The following is an 18187-nucleotide window of genomic DNA, read 5'->3' as shown; positions in this document are numbered from 1 at the left end:
CAAGCCGTACCTCTATTTCCTACCTACCAACCTCATCCTGCCTCCTTGACCTGTCCGTCTTCCCTGGGCTGACCTATCCCCTCCCTACCTCCCCACCTATACTCTCCTCTCCACCTATCTTCTTTTCTCTCCATCTTTGGTCCGCCTCCCCACTCTCCCTATTTATTCCAGAACCCTCTCCCCATCCCCCTCTCTGATGAAGGGTCTAGGCCCGAAACGTCAGCTTTTGTGCTCCTGAGATGCTGCTTGGCCTGCTGTGTTCATCCAGCTCCACACTTTGTTATCTCTGACTTTCCCCAGTTTGATTGTAATCGCACTGCAGAGATTCTTGTTAGATTTAGACTCTCTCATTTCCTGTACTTCCTGTCTTGCAAGGAATGGGTCCCTCCTATCCTCAGCAACTGTCTCATTAGCTTCTTAATCTGCCAGATCAGCTCCTGTCATTTATGATATAACCAGGCACAGTACAATTTTCCTTCTCCTCTCATTTCATTTTCCTGTCTGTCACTTCTCTATTGGGCACTTTTCCATACATTCCTTGCGGCTGTAATATCTGTCCATTTCTCCTTGGCCGTGTGAGGCAGTAATTTCCTGATATGTTCCTCAGTCTGGTCTACTATTTTCAAATCTCTCTGCGCCTTTACTCCTCCCAATTATTGTAACCTCCTCAATATTAAACTCTCTCAGATCTCTGTGAATTCTGTCACACAAGTTGGGAACAGAAGTAGGCCACTTGAGCTTGCTCTGCCATTCAATAAGATCCTGGTTGATTTGATTACTTCATAATCCTGCCAACCCTGATAACTTTTCAACACTCCCCCTTCCTCAAAAAGAATGTATCTGCTTCTGCCTTAAAAATATTTAAAACCTGGCCATCCAAGGTTTCTCTAGCTCCACACTGTTTTATCTCTGATTCCAGCACTGGCAGTTCTTACTATCTCTTGAATCTTATGCTGTTTAGTTCTTTGATTGGTTCATGGGAAGTGAGCAACAGCAAGACGCGTATTTATTGTCCATCCCTAATTGCCCTCGAGAAGATGGCAGTGAAAGGAATTTTTAACCAGGTCCAGTCATTGTCTCATGCCTATCTGACTTTTTTTCTTTTGATACAACTGAGTGATTTGCCAGACTATTTTAGAGGGCAGTTAAGAGTTAATCACAGGGCTTTGTGGCTGGAGTCACATGTCTTCATAGAATATAAACCATAGAATCTCTGCAGTGTGGAAACAGGCCATTGGGCCCAACAAGTCCACACCAATTCTCCAACCAATATCCAACCCAGACTCATCCCCCTGTCCTATCCCTCTCACCCTGCATTTTCCATGGCTAGCCTGCACAACCTCGACACTTTGGGCTATTTAGCATGTAAGCCAGACTAGGTAAGAACGGTTGCAGTGGTGAGATTTGAACTCACATCTTACAGCATTAAAGTCAATGTTTGGATTACTAGTCAAGTAGCACAACTACTATAAGACATTGGTCTACTAATGCTCCTGCTTAAGACTCTCTGAAGCAGGTTTCAGCTTGGTCTAAGCCTTTGCATTCAACGTTTCACTCCAGGGCTTGAGCACAGATGGAAGCTGTCAATCAATTTTGGTTTGCAGCACTGAAGAAAAAAGGTCAAAACCCAAAAGGGAATTCTTGAATAACATCTTCAGCCAGAGAGTGATCTGGATTTGGAACCCATTTCCTCCCAATACCATTCTAACCCCAGTCAACGAATTTCTATAAAGTTTATGTGAAGTATCCTTACCAAATCCCGTGGACACCATACAGTACAATGAGCAGTTTATTAAAAGTATGATTAATGCACTGTAGAAAGTTCATCAGCAGTTGAGATTGACTTACATATCTTCTTGTTCTTATTAGTTCCAATGATTTCACAAGTTATTAATACTCAAGGATGGCTGAATGCACACTGAGTCACAAATGGCTGCACACAGGCGAAAAGTTGCTGCATTCTGGGATAAAACTGGCAATATACTGGGTAAAGACTGGCTATTCACTGGATGAAGACCAGGTGCAAACTGAGTGAAAACTGTACACTGGGCAAAGGCTGGCTGATGGGTATATTTGACAGCCATGTCATCAGATGATACAATGCATTTATGTGCTAAAAATTCAATGCCCAGTTCATTATTCAGTCTGACTGTGAATTGTGGGAGGGACAAAATGTGACAATGACATTTCAAGCATTAGGCGTGACATTATCATTTGCGTGGACAGTGGTCAGCTGTAATAGTGACATGCCATGGGATCAGTGCTGGGCTTTCAATTATTTACATTCTGTCCCAATGGCTTAGATGAAGGCACTGAATGAATGACAGCTACATTTGCTGTTGAAATAAAGTTAAGAGAGTAAGATGCGAACAGGACATCTGCAAATAGAAATGGACAGAGCAAATGAGAGAGTGAAAATTTGGCTAATGTTTTACACTGCAGAAAAATATGAATGAATCCACTTAGGCAGGAGGAATAGAAAAGCAGCAAATTGCTCAAATGGAACAAGATTGCTGAACTCTGTGGAAGAGAGGGTTCTGGGTGTTTCGGTACATGAATCACATAAAGTCAGTACACAGATACAGCAAGTGTTCAGGAAGGCAGTTGGAATGTTGTTGCAAAGGAAATGGGATATAAAAGTAGGGACATTTGCTACAGTTATGTATAGCACTGGTGAGGCCACATTTTGAGTCTTGTGTCCAGTTTTGGTCTCCTTATTTAAGAAAGGATAAATTGCATTGGAAGCAGTTCAGAACTACTCCTTATTTGGTTGGAGAAACAATCTATGATGAAGACACTTGTTTTCTTCAAAAGGAGGCTGTAAATCACTATAATGATCTATACTATTGGTCAAATTTTCGGAAAGTGGACATTTGGATGGTGCCATACACATGGTGGAACACCGAGAGGTAGCTGGAAGGATCTGTTGAGGAGACAGATGGATATAGAGCTGGCCCTGCGACTGCTGCTTGCATAGGGACACTTGGAGTTCTTGCTCTTTAAAGCCCAGTACAAAGCCACAGCCTTCCCCTAGCTTAATGAGTGCTTCCATAATCGTTTGGCAAATGATTGTTTAACCTTATGTCTAACCTTGTACATTCAAGAGCACGGATCCTGGTGGAGGCTGTAACAACCTCATGTGACAATCTCACAAACTAAGGGAGGATTGCTCCATGAAGTGAAGGTAAATAGGAAATAGGAGCAGGTGTAGGCCATTCAGCCCCTCAAGCCTGTTCTGCCATTCAATTAGGTCATGGCTGATCATCTCCCTCAACAGATTATCCCCATATCCCTTGATGTCTTTAATATATAGAAATCTATTGGCTTCTGACTTGAACATAGGACTGACCTATCGTCTGGAGTTTAAAGATTAGCCTTCATCTCAGTCCACGATAGTTATCCCTTATTCTGAGCTGATACTGTACTTGAGTCATAGTTTTAAATGGATACCAACTGCTAAGGTGCAGTTGTTCTCATTCAACTGGCATACAGGTAGAGATTTATCTTAAGTGCTGTTAATTGTCTTGGACCCTTTCCTATAACTTTAGTAGAAAAGTGCCTGTGCATTATTTTTACATTTTAATTCCTTCAAAATGTATTTTACATTCTTTGACCGCTTTGATTGGCATGATCCGTGGGTTTCAGTCCTTGACCACCTCAGAGTTACCTAACTTTAGCTTCACCTTTATTCCAAACTTTGCTGCGGTTAGTTTAGGGTTAATTTCAGAAAAAAAAACAAAAATCAAATTTTGATCTGGCATTACAGCTATCCTATTCACTACAAACATATCCAAAATACAGAGACTAAATCATTCATTTTTAAGGGCAACTGTCAGAATTGACTACAAAAATATAGCATTAGATATGACCTTGATGTCAATGTTAATTCTGACTGCCATTTAAACCTGTCTATTTGAGCAGTTTTATGCAAGCATTTTAAGGGTCTACTTAGCGCATATCCACTGCAAATCAACACTGCCTGTGACACTTCCAATCTGTTGGCAAATCGTTCTTAACAGATGACAGTTGTCAAAATATTGTAGAAATATTTTGCCCACAGGTGGACTGTTTAACACCTGCTAAGTTTCACCCTATTTTAAAACTGGTCAACCTAGAGAACAGCATGTTTCAGATTCTGTGGCTGTTCGTTCTCTCACCAATTTAGTAACAGAAGCTTTCGAATAATGGCAGCTGGAAAGCTGTCCCACTGCTTCCACTCATCCATTACACCTTCGCCTACTTCATATTAATTCCCAACATACTGCAATGCAGCCTTTTACTCAACCGTCTTACAACACGTTATTTAACAGTTGCAACTGTCTGTCAAAACGCCCGCAGACAAAGCATTCACACACAAAAAAGAAATCTCCTTGCTGCTACTGAAAGTGAATTGTGAGACTGTGGATGGAGGAGACCCAGGCCTACACTGGAATAAACTTCAGCATTTCCATTTCCACTATAATTGAAGAGATTGTTCAGGCTATTGGAGGTTCCAGCAGTATTGCCAACTTGGGAATAAACCAGATGGAGTGACTGAGGTGAATAGAATTGATGCAGTTACGGGGAAGGAAGAAGAAAGGATTTATTTTTCCTTTATTCATTCATGGGATGAGGGTGTTGCTGGCTAGATAGGATTTATTGCCCATCCCTATTTGCCCAAAGGGCAGTTAAGAGTCAAACACATTGTTGTGGGTCTGGAGTCACATGTAAGCTAGACCAGGTAAAGATGGCAGTTTCCTTCCCTAACGGGCATTAGTGAACCAGATGGGATTTTCCCCAACAATTGGCAGCAGATTCACAATCATCATTAGACTTTTAATTCCAGATATTTATTGAATTCAAATTCCACCATCTGCCGTGGTGGTATTTGAATCCAGATCCATAGGGCATTATCTGGGTCTAGAACATAGAACATTACAGCACAGTACAGGCCCTTCGGCCCTCGATGTTGTGCTGACCTGTCATACCAATCTGAAGCCCATCTAACCTACTGACAGGGTCTCTGGATTAACAGTGCAGTGATAATACCACTAGGCCATCACCTTCCCAAGGAAAGGAAGATTATGTTGTTTGGGCTGATTGAAGAGAGGTGGGAGTATAAAGATCCAAAGAAACCAGAGGGCGTGTTGTGTGATAAAACCATGTAAATCTTAGTAATCTATTGTAAAATTACTTCTCATAGAGTAGAGTCATACAGCACAGAAACAGACTCTTTGGTCCAACCAGTCCATGCTGACCATATCCCAAACCTCTCTGTACTTGGCCAATATACCTCCAAACTTTTCTTAATCACGTACTCATCGAAATGTCCTTTAAACGTTGTAACTCCACCCACATCTGGAAGTTCATTCCACACACAAACCACTCTCTGTGTAAAACAATTGCCGCTCATGTCTTTTTTTAAATCTTTCTCCCCTAACTTTAAAAATATTCCCTCAGGTCCTGAAACCCACCACCTGAGGGAAAACTCACCCGCCTTCCACCTTATGTACCCCTCATGATTTTGTAAACATCTATCGTGGCACTTTCCAAGCTTGTATGCTCCTGTGAGAAAAGGTCTGAGCCTATCCAGTTGTGTATTGTGCCAAACTGGCTAAATTAATTATAAATGAGCCATCTGAACAATGGAGAAGGCCTTGTCATCTGTTGAGGAAACATACTAAAGGACTCAAGATGCATTGCTGGAGCAAGGAGTGGAAATCATTGGTTTTAATTCTTCACATTAGGGCACATGTATTGATTTCAATTGTAGTTGTGCTATATCAGGGATTTGTACCCATTTGTACTTTATGCTTCCAGTCAAAGAAATGATATATAGAGAAGTTCATGACAAAACATGATTGTAGGTCAAGATTGAATAAATAATGTGTATGAGTTTCAAAGGGTACTTATCATTAGAAACTAAGCTATGTAAATATAGTCTGCATGAAAAGAGCACCCTGCTAGAATAATGACTGTAGCCAGTGTCACTGAGTCAGTAGCAGGTGAGAAAGGCTATTCAGCCCATCTACCAGATAGAATCCATCTGTCAACGACAATATGCAGTTATTTATACACAGGTTTCTCCACCTTCAATGCACAGATTTGCAAGCCCCTTCCAAATGTGAAAAACAGAACTGCCTGATATTAGTCTGAAGCTAATTGCTTGAATCTGTGTGTTGTCATATTCTAACAATTTACGAGAAAATGCTTTACTGAATATAGCTTTCCCATTTATTTACCATCTAATGCACATATCAACATGGTTACCACACAAAATCATAAGTTGACAAATAGTAATGGGATTGTAGGAGCTCATTCATACTTGACACAATAAGTTGACCACAATTGATTCTCTCTGAGAAGAAGCATAAGTGAGATATGATACTGAGGAAACAAGGTGTAGAGCTGGGCGAACACAGCAGGTCAGGCAGCATCAGAGGAAGGGTCCAGACCCAAAACATCCGGTTTCCTGCTCCTCTGATGCTGCTGGACCTGCTGTGTTCATCCAGCTCTACACCTTGTTATCTCAAACGTCAACATCGGCAGTTCCTACTATCTCTATGATACTGAGGAAGTCCTTTTGGTTGATGTAAGGACCTACCTTATCAAAACCCTAATGTGACTAACAATCTTCAGGAGCGGGAAGGAGAAAAACTTGTGGGGAAATGGTGGCACAATAAATGACCTTTGCAAGGTACCAAGACTTCTTTAGTAACGTGCCTTTTTGACCAGTCGTTCAAATAGATTGGCGGCAGGGCCTCATAAGTTGGCTTGGTCAATGGGGCAAACCTTAACCTGAGGGGCAATGCAATCAGTGATTCTAATCTGAATGACCTCCAGATTCGGGAAATGGAAACTCCCGCCGAGGCAGTCTGAGTCCCTTTGGATACTACTCCACAATGTGTGAACAGCCCCATTGTGGAAGGGACAGCTCAAGGCTATGGCTGGGACCTGTGGTGTCCAATTGAAATTACATTGCAAGGGAATACTGACACCAACTGATTTTTTTCCCTACTCCACAGAAATACTGTGAACATCGTATGACCCTCCAAAGTATTACAGATTGTACATAAATACATGGTTGGGGAATTATTCTTGTTTCCTCACTGCTATCTCATTCAGATAACAACAGGGAAATTCTAAATGTTTCATTCAATGTAATTAAATTAATAAGGCTGTCATCTGATTAATATGTAATTATTGTGCTGATAATCTTTGATTGGGATTTTCTTATTGAAAATAGAAGCAAAACCTTAGGCTCTTCAATTATTCACACTAATTTTTCATGAATATAAATGAGGAAGCTTTGTTAAATTGTAGCAAAAATAGTACTTCACAAAGCTTCTTTAATGTGAAAAACTGCATTGAGACCACAGAGTGGCAAGTACTAAATAATGAGAACAGAATAATTATTTGGAGTAAAACTGAAACATTAATCTCTGTGCTGGGTCAAACAAACATTGATTTAATGCATCAAGGAAAGCAGACATTTTCCAGTCTGCTGGCAGATGTGAAGGATTAATTGGCTAGTTCTTTCAAAGAACCAGCATAGGCATGAGGGGTGAATCGTTTGCCTTTGCATTGACTGATTCTATGATCTGGGGTACTTTATGCACGAGGCAGGCAGACATTTACTAAGTTACCTACATTTCTTGATTTCTCAGTCCTTTTGAAGTGATTTTCTGAAATGCCTTTGAGCTGCAGATTTCTAGTTTAATGCATTGTGTTTAAGGTTCTCTGCATTGCGAAAACTGTTAATGGCAGATGGGTCATCATAATCATCAACAAAGCAGGTCACTGGAGAAATGGGGGGAATGTTGCGAAGGACAAAAACCCTACACTGCACTCCATGGATTTCTTAACAAAACAGAATTGACAGAACATTGGAAAAGGCTCACTAAGCTGTTCTGTTTCCTCTGTTTGAGGAAAGCATAGAATGTATAGCATGGAAGTTGGCCATTTGGCCCAACTAATCTACAGACTGGTACTTTTTATTGTCACTTAGGAATTTACTCGTGATTTCTGTCTTTAATACTGGTGCCATGGTAGGACAACTTGTAACACTTTCCAGTGCTTTTTTGTGAAAGTACACATTATAATCAATTGTAAACGCTAAATTCTAATTCTAAAGCAGTGCTTGTGTTGCATGTAAGGCACTGCCCACCTCACTTCATCTAACTTTATCAGTGTATTATTAAATAACAACTTGTATTCACAGAGTACATTTAAGGCAATAATCGTATTATGGAACAAAATTTGAAACTGAACGACAGCTGGCATTATGTCAGATGATACAAAGGTTGATTTTAGAGGAGTAGAGAGATAATGATACAAAGGGACGTAGGTAGGAAATCCCAGAGGTCAGGGCCTAGGCTGCTGAAGGCACGACCATCAATGGGAGAGTAGCGAAAATCAGGAATGTGCAAGGTGACTGAATTGAAGACAGATACTTCAGAGGGACATGGGTCTGGGCAAAGTGACAAAGATAGTGAGGGATGAGGCAAGAAGGAACTTGAACATGAAGATGTGAATTTTAAAAACAAGGCTTTGCCGAACTGGGAGCCATTGTAGGTCAGAGGTGCAGGAAAAATACGGTGAATGAGGTTTGATGCGAGTTAGGAGGCTCGCATCTGATTTCTGGATGTCCTCTAAATACAGATAGTGGAAGGTGGAGTGTGTTAGAATAGTCAAGATTAAGCCTGGATGAGGACTTCAGCAGCAGAATGGTGAAAGTGCAAGCACAGCAATTCACCACTGGCATATCGAGTCACTTTGAGAATTCCAACATCAATTTGCAAATGCGCATTAGAAATCCAAACAGATCTCACTTATCTTCATGTCAACTTGAAGGCAATAACGGGACCCTGTGTTTGTTCTTTCTTTCAAGTTGCACATTCATTAGAATTCCAGTTTCAAAGATTTCTGTCACAACAGCAAGATCTATTATGTCTGAAAGGTACCCTGACTTAGGATACTCTAATCAATAGATTCAAAATAAGCAGCAGTCATTAGCTATCGAATATTGCCTTCACTTAGATCCCCCTCTAGCCTTATCATTTAGGCGGGACTTTAATGTTATAAAATAAAATTTAGCCACTTGGTGTTGGTGATCTATTAATTTGTAAATCTTAAAAGTACTTTGCGCATTGACGGTTCAATAACTTATGATTGATGAAAAGGCCACTTAGTGAATTACATCTGCCGACCAGACTAGGAAGAGTCCATCCAAGTTCAGTGTCAATCACCATGTTCATAGTCAACTGGCCATAGGATTGAAAGTCATTACATGACTGAGGACTGAGCATTCAAAACCTTAAGCTAATAGAATTCCATTATTTCCATGTTATATGGATAAGTACATTGTATATTTTATTCTAATTTTTATACCAGTGTCAAAACCTTTTTAAGGTAAGTAGGACTCCATTTCTCTGGAGGAATGTGATAAGATTTTACTCCATAAATATTTATGAAAAAATATTTAACTTGAATATTAGTGAAGCTGACGAGAGAATCTGACTCACAGGAATATTTGATGGGAGCATTTATGGATGTAAAAGATATTGTAGTCATTATAAATGAATGGACCAACTGTGTATTCTGTGGCTACTGGCACCAGTTCCCGCAAATTTGGAATGCAGTATGATTTCTGTTTAAGTATGAAAATTAATGTGTCATTTTGAATCATCTGAGTGAAACTCTGACATGAACACAGTGGCAGTAAGGTACCACCTGCCCCTGAGTCATTCAAGTTATTTTTGTAACTGTTTGTAAGGTGTTGTTGGACAGGGCAGGAGCCCTCAAATGTGGTTCTCAGGAAGTGTTAAGTTAGTTGATCTTAGCCTGGATGATTAGATTGCTCCACCGAGAGCTAGCATCGACTGATGGGCCTAATGACCCCTTTCAGTGCTGTAAGAACCCCAAAAAATGTACTGTGATTGGCTTCAAAGCCCATGTCGTGGAAGGAAAGCTGGGCCTGATCACTTAAGATTCCAGTCATTCCACTTGGATGTTGGCTGACAACAACAGGAATGACTCTGATTTCACCATGGTTGAATAGTTTGCTCCCTTCATTTAAACTCACGTGAGAAATGATTACTTGTATGAAACAACGTTTTCAAATTACATGCAGGATCTGGGGACATGTGATACTCACTGTAATTCAATGCAAGTAGCTGCATTCAGTCAGAGAGATGAATAAATGGGAACAATAAACTCTGGTGAACAGTTTATATTCCATTCAGGGCTTTTGCCTTTAGGTACTATGCCTGGGTCAGCCCTGTACAACAGCAGTGAATGGGCAGTTGAAATTCTTGGTTTCATCAACTGTGTATTTGTTCACATAAACTTTGTTGAATCAACTGGATGTTAAATATCTTGATATTTAAAGAAGATCGGGCCATTCTCCAAACGATTGAATAGTCAACCAATTCGTAAGCTGCACAGCAGGGAAACAGGCCCTTTGGTCCATCTTATCCATTCCCATCAATAGCCTAAAGTAGCCTAGTCCCATTTGCCAGCATTTGGCTTATATCCCTTGAAGCCCTTCCTATTCATAGTCTTGACAAAACAGCTACTATTTATTTATACATCCAAGCATTCTATTGACTTCAAAACCTTTCCCAAGGAACATAGATACTTGGTAAATGTGACTGCTTTATTATTATTAATTATGCCAATGATTTGTGATATTTCATTGAGTGGAGGCTAGACATAAGCTAAGCTGACATAGAAAGTAACATTTTACTGGCCCATAGTTATGAGGTTGGAGACAGAGAAACTGGCGACTGTGTCATGTCAGATTGCTGATATCTTCCTGTCATTGGAAAGATTTCCCATAGGTGATGGAGCAGAGAGATAAGGAACATGCAGAATAGTGGTGAGAAGGTAAGCAAGGCTACAACACAGTCAATTGAGCCTCCTCCCAGCGCACACACACACACATTGTATATTAATTGACTAAAGGTGGGAAAATCATTATAAAAGGCCCATCACTCATATGAATTATCTGCTTGTGACCCTCCATTACTTTACCAAAATTCACCCCTAGCCCATGTGATTAGATTGAATGGATGGATGGATTCAATCAAATAAAAATGAAAGAAATGTACAACAGAGGAAGAGGCCATTTTAGCCTATTTTATCTGTTTTGGCTGAACATAAATGATCCAGAGTGTCTAACTTTATTTTCCAGCTCCTGATCCAAGCCCTGTAGGTTATGGTACCTAAAATGTCGACCCAAAGCACTGGAGTCAATCTGGTTAGCTGAATAACCATTCTTTTTCATTTTAGCATTCATTATCTTTCTAGTTAGACATGATCAATAAGTTTGCAGGTGAAAGAAAACTTGGTGAGGCAGTAAACTTGTATTTAGCCTTAGACTACAAGATGATATAAATAAGATGGTCAGAGGCAAAGGAATTTAATCTGGATAAGTGTGAGGTGATGCACTTGGGTAGGACAAACCGGTCATGGGAATCACATGATAAATGGTAGGACCCTGGGAAGCACCAGGAATCAGAGGGATTCTGGTGTGCATGTACACCGATCCTGTAAAGTCTCAGGGCAGTGGGTAAAGTGGTTAGGGAGGCATATGGGATACTTGCCTTCACTTTGTGTGGCACAGAGCTTAAGAGCAGAGAGGTGATGCTGGAACTGTATAAAAACATTGGTTAGGTCACAGCTGGAGTATTGCATGCAGTTATGGAATCCACATTATAGAAAAGGCATGTGATTGCACTAGACAGGGTGCAGAGGAGATTTGCCAGGGCTTTGCCCAGGCTGGAAAGTTTCCGTTATGAACAAAGATTGGACAAATAGGGGTTGTGTTCCGTGGATCAGAGGGGCTTGATTTGGGACATGATTGAGATCCATAAAATTATGGAGGGACAGAGATAGATGAATAGGAAGAAAACTTTTTCCTTGAAGGAGAGATCGATGACTGGGGTCATAGATTTAAGGTTAGGAGGATGTTCAGAAGGAATATGAGGAAGCAATTTTTCACTGAGAGGGTTATGGGAATCTGGAACTCAGAGCCTGTGAGGTGGTAGAGGCAGAAACCCTCAGAAATTGAAGAAACATTGTGAAGTGCACTTTGGATGCCAAGACATTCCAGACTATGGGCCAAGTGCAAGAAGATGGGATTTGAATAGCAAGATGCTTGTGTTTGACCAGCAGGGATATAGTGGGCCGAATGGCCTTTTCTGTCCGATAGATCTCTATGATTCATCATGGATAAACAGACTATCTCACAGGGTTACCTTCAACTGGATTCAGGTACAGATGGAATGCACGCACTGGTGGGATACCAGCTATATAAACAACTTTCCATTGGCAATTGCTGTCGAGATAATATTACCCTCATTGAGATAACAAGAATGTATTTCAGCTCCCTCACAACTCCAAACGATGGAATTTTGGAGACCATTGATAAATTCATAGCATTTAGAAAACGAATATAAATCTGCAGCGGAGATAGTAAGAACTGCTGATGCTGGAGTCTGAGATAATACAGCGTGGAGCTGGAGGAACACAGCTTCTTCAGAAAATGAAGGGTCCCAACCTGAAATGTCAGTTTTCCTGCTCCTCTGATGCTGCCTGGCCTGTCGTGTTCCACCAGCTCCACACTTATCTATAAATCTGCAGGCGGAGACTTATCAGTAGCATCACTAATCTTTAGACCACCTGAATACAGATGTCTATTGGAGCAGCAACGCAGCAAAAACAGGAGTAAGAATGAAACTCACAAACAAAAAGCAGAAATTTCTGGAAAAGCTCAGCAGGCCTGGCAGCATCTGTGGAGAGAAATCAGAGTTCGGAGCTCTGTGAGGAAAGATAACTCAACCCAAAATGTTATCTCTGATTCCTCTCCACAGGTGCTGCCAGGCCTGTTGAGCTTTTCCAGCAACTGCTTGTTTTATTTTTGATTTACAGCATCTGCAGTTCTTTCAGTGTTTATCAGAATGAGGTTAATATTTAAAAAGTTACCAATGAAATTAACTGGACTTCAAATTTTTTAAGAAAAAATTGGTTCTTGTGAGATGTGAAATGTTCACAAAGCCAGTGTTTACTTTCTCAGTAATTGCCCTTGAGAAGGGTTGATGAACCATCTTCATGAAACCCCTGCAATAGGCTCACCCACAGTATTGTGATCTGCAGTGGTTTGATACAATTGGAGCAGCTTGTAAAACCACAATCGCTGGAAGCACAAATAGGCCAGGTCAGATAAGGACAGGAGATTTCCTCTCCTGAAGGACAGTAAGTGAACTAATCAGGTTTTTACAACAATGGAACAAAAACAAAGTTGCTGGAAAACCTCAGCAGGTCTGGCAGCATCTGTGAAGGAGAAAACAGAGTTAACGTTTCGGGTCTGGTGACCATTCCTCGGAGTTGATGGTGGCTGGGAAAATGTAGGTTTATATGCAGAAAATAGGGAGGTGGGTGCGGTAGGGAGTAAATGATAGACTAGAGACCAAAGAGAGAGAAAGACAGTTGGACACACAAAAGGAGTTGCTACTGATCAGCCTGATAGTGTCCAAATGTCTTTCTCTTTCTTTGGGCTCTATCCTATCATTTGCTCCCCATTTTCTGCATATAAACTGACATTTTCCCAGCTACCATCAGTTCTGAGGAAAGATCACAGGACCCGAAACGTTAACTGTTTTCTCATTCACAGATGCTGCCACACCTGCTGAGCTTTTCCAGCAACTTTGTTTTTGTTCCTGATTTACAGCATCTGCAGTTCTTTCAGATTTTACAAGGGATTTTGTGTTCTTTATTAATGAGACTGACATTTTATTCTAACCTATTAATTTATCGATTGAAATTTGCTCAGCTGCTGTGCTGGATTTAAACTTGTAGCAGGGCAATTTGTCCAAAGTTCTGCATTGCTAGTCAAATAAAGTTACCAGTGTGTCTCCCTTTCTTCTAAAATATGTGCACCTCCACATAGCTGGACAATTGTCTTGTAAGTTAAATAGGTGGCTATACGACAATAAGAGATCAGCTTACTTTTTATTCTCAGAGCTCTGGTTAACCTACAACAAATGACCAATCTTAGTAACTTGCATTGAAACACTGCAGTGATTAATATTTCAGTACAAAGTACAAGTGCCCTGGGAACTGCAGTGCGACTGTTCACCACTGAGATATTTTCCCCTTTGCTTTTAAACAAACTGAGAACCAATTAGGCAGTTTTTTATATCTGCCCTCAGGGTGAGTAAATGACCTTGTCATCAGTAAAACTCTCCATTCCCCAGCAGAATAAGAGGTTTATGGATCTTGTGGTAAAATAAACAGCATGCACCCCACAGATGAGTCACTGCTAGCACAATTCAAACCCTGTGTTGAATACTGAATCCCCACCAGAAGGTTGCAAAATTGAAAATTCAACCTTGAGCCACATTCAAAGACATTTGTATTCACTTAGCAGAAAAACTGCTAGGGTTTGGAATGAGAGATGTACCAGACACGAGTACAACTAACCATCAAATGGGGGCCAAAAGGGCAGTTCATTCCTTACAAAAAACGTTGTCTAATGATTATAATTGCATCTTCCTCTGCTCTGCTAACAAGAGTCATGCCTTCAAATCCCATCATAACAAGTGAATTTATTAAATTAGACAACAGAAATGCAAACTTGCATACTCATAGCACAGGGACTAGAGGACTAAAGGTTTTGGGCAAGAATTGTGGGAGGATGTGAGGAAGAAAAAATATGCCAAACACACCAATAGGCATCCTCAAAAAAAAAATCAACCCGGAGAATCTACCACACAGGACCTGGTTCCATTAGCCCATGGAAAGGACATGATGTGGACCAAGCTGAGTGTTCCGACAACCAACAGATTAGACCAAAGTCCAGCTACTTTCAGCTGTGATTGGTCAATGAACTTACCTCTCCTCAAAAATGGCAGTGCCCAGCACATTAATGAGTGTAAAAGACACAGGGTTTTGTGGTCCACTGTAATGTCCCTATCTCTGAGGCCGGAGGCCCAGGTTCAATCCCACATGCTCCAGAGGTGTGAAAGAACATCTCCGAACAGGTTGATTAATAGCTATAAAAATGCAGTTGTGTGTTTGTGACCATCTTCAGCCAGAGTTACTGAAGTAGACATTGTAAAGCACTTCACAATCCATACTATATCCCGAAAATGTTACAGCCCAGTGTGTGTGCGCTATTCAATCTCAATGATTACAATGCAATAAATGATATGACAATCTGCTTTTGTTACTGTTAGTTGAAATGTAAATGCTAGCTGTGAAGCCCCTCAGCTATTCTTCAGATAATGTCTTGGAGCTGGTTATACTGCTCAGTCTTTAACTCACATCCCTTGTCAAAATGACAGCACCTCAGGAAACTTCTTCACTCAGTCTAAATCTTTTATTAAATTTCTGAAATGGCATTTGAATGCACGACTCTAACATATGGACAATAATGCCGTTACTGAGAGCCAAGCTGATAAATGGTGGCGAGAACAGAAGGAGGGGTTTGACAGATATGGTTGATTGATTAGAAACTGCCTATAATCCAAACTGTTCAGAAATGTTATTGCACACTTCTGAAGCAGGTAGGATTTGAACCCGGGCCTCCTAGCTCAGAGGTAGGGGCACTACCATTGCACCACAAGAGCCCTCAATAAAGATTCTCAGTAGCAGCAAGTGCATCTTTTCAGCGATAATGACAACATGTCAATGGCTGGGCCTGATTTTGATTCTTCAATCTCTGGGTTACGAGCCCAGCATGATCCTACCGTGTCACTCTGCTGCATCCAGTTGGATTGTAAGACACTAAATCAGAATAAATCATGCCTGTAGCCACTTTCAAAAATCCACAACCACCTGTGTCTATGACAGGCCTCGTAAAATCTGCCTCTCAAACACACTGCTCCATCACATCATGTAGAAAGAGAATGTCTCCCCTAGCACAAGAAAAGATCATTTTTTTTGCAGTTGGTCATGGTGAGATTCCACTGTCAAGGAATCCATCAAAATGCAAAGTGAACAACCGTCCCCGGAGCACCCTTTAGCTACATAATTACTGCAGTCACGGAAGATACATGATGTCCGCAAACGACCCTTAAATATCCTTCCAGCAAAATCCCTCTGGTGACAACGTACATTATTGTACATTAACACTGAGCACCATAAATAACCTAAATAAACTTCAAACTGAATTCCCAAGCAAGTTAATGAGTTTGTTGCCACCCAATAAGCACATCCTAACATACCTTAAATGTCCACAGAGCTGATTAAATGTTTGTACATTAAACATCTCAATGATTTACATAAACCAGGCAAAATCTTCTGAAAATACTTTCAACTTCCTATTTTCCCACAGAAAATACAAACTTTTTAAAATTTGATTTTCTTTTTAAACCATTTTCACGTAAAAGTACATCACCTTCAGTTGAACTCCAGCATTACGCACTACATCGTCTGGAACAAATCATTATTGATTAACAATCAGAAGCAAATAATCACAGTGCTTTCACCAAATAAATTTGTGATGTAGCAACACTAAGCTAAAATTACCCAACTGCATAATATTTGGATAATTTTAACCAGTTGGGTGGAAAGTTTATTGTTTTTGGGTGCAATAGTTGTTTCACATCCAGCCCAATTTCAATCTCCAAATTTTGATTGGAATTTAAACTAGACTTCAACTGATCCCATGGGCTTTGTACTTGCAATGTTAGGTTAAAAATTAATCGTAAAGGTGTCCTCTAGCAAAGTATTAATCCAAAGTCTTTAAACAGAGAAATAAACATATAATTTATATGGCAATCTTGAACCAAGTGTATTAAAACATCCATATCAATTCAGATTCATTGCTAAGTTGTTGAAGTTGAACATCTGTGGAAAAGGGATTTGGAAGTCATCTGCTTCAAGAGATTAAAGCAGGAATTCTGCCTTGGTGGACTTTTCATTCAGTGACGATCTTGCTGTACTTGGCAAAACACGTGCACAAGAAATAAAGCACACACAATAAGGCATGTGGTTTTCTGAGCTGACGGCCAGGGCTGTGGTGTTTTAGCTGAATTATTTATGAGAGCAAGTTAGTATTTTTAGCACATTGGTAGTGGAGGTGATGGTTACTTTATTCTCTGCTGTTCCCTAGGGAATACATCTGTGATATTTGCTTAACTTCTCCTTCCTACAGCCATTCACAGTTGCCTACCTATGGCGTTTGAATCAGAATTGGATTTCCATTAATTGTGACATTCATAGGACTTTAAATTTAGTTTCAAAGTAACCAAGGCCAAGATTTTCCATTTCAAAGTTAAAGTGTGGTTGTACGTGTATTCGATGGCACTAATGTCCAAGGGCCAGTTATGTCACATGAAGTGGTGCTCCTCAGCATGTCATCTATGCAAGGCTGATATGCATGTGGTGAGTGAGCCAAAATTGGGGTTTTTTTTAAAAAAAAAGCCCTGTGGGACCTTCCATGCTCTAGTGTCATCTTTACTGGTCAACTGGGTATGACTTCACTCGCTGCAAGCAAAGGCTCTCTTCTTAGTCCATCGTAATTGCCCTTAGAAGCCCAGAAATATCTGTCCAGGAGACCAAGATGGCTCCCAGGTTTACTGGTCCTGCCTTGCAGACGCTGCCAAACACCGTCACTGAGGGAACGTCCATCCTGTCCCTGCAGAATGAGCCAGGAGGCCATCCCATCAGAGCTGTCCAGCCTGGGGGTGCCACTGAGCAGCACAAAAAGGATGTCAAGCAGTGCCACAAGAAACTGAACCATGCTTGGTGCTCTGCAAGGGCAGGTGGCACCATCCTTTTGGTACCACCCCACATTCGGAAGGGTGTCTGTCGGTCAGTCGAACACTGCCACCACACAGGCTCCTCACAGAGGCTTATAACCTGCCGCCTGAGCTTCACATGCATGATACACACTCGAGGAGTCACACCATTCTCACCCTTTCAAACTACCAATCCTTCCTGCCCACTTTCTGGGGAGGTGGTTGAAGGTCAGATGTTTCCTCCCACATTGGTGCAGACTCAGTGGGCCGGAGGGCCTTTTCAACACTATGATTCCTCTCCATCTTGTCTAGCTATGTATGCTTACAAACTGCTCCTGCCTCTATGCCCCACCACACCCAATCCTTCTCTTTCTCACTGTGAGACAGATTGGCCAAAGTGTCCCTCTCAGCTACAAAGCCTTGCCCTCTGCACAAAGGTGGCATTCTGATGCTCAGGCTGC

General features: G+C 41.0%; 1 long non-coding RNA gene across 1 annotated transcript in view; it reads left to right on the top strand.

The window, feature by feature from the left end:
• LOC125467552 (uncharacterized) overlaps positions 1-18187 on the top strand; it is a 136645-nt gene that overhangs the window by 89335 nt on the left and 29123 nt on the right. The window lies entirely within an intron of this gene.

This window comes from Stegostoma tigrinum, chromosome 37, assembly GCF_030684315.1.
Source record: "Stegostoma tigrinum isolate sSteTig4 chromosome 37, sSteTig4.hap1, whole genome shotgun sequence".
NCBI lineage: Eukaryota > Metazoa > Chordata > Chondrichthyes > Orectolobiformes > Stegostomatidae > Stegostoma > Stegostoma tigrinum.
This window is presented reverse-complemented; position numbering and strand designations above follow the sequence as displayed.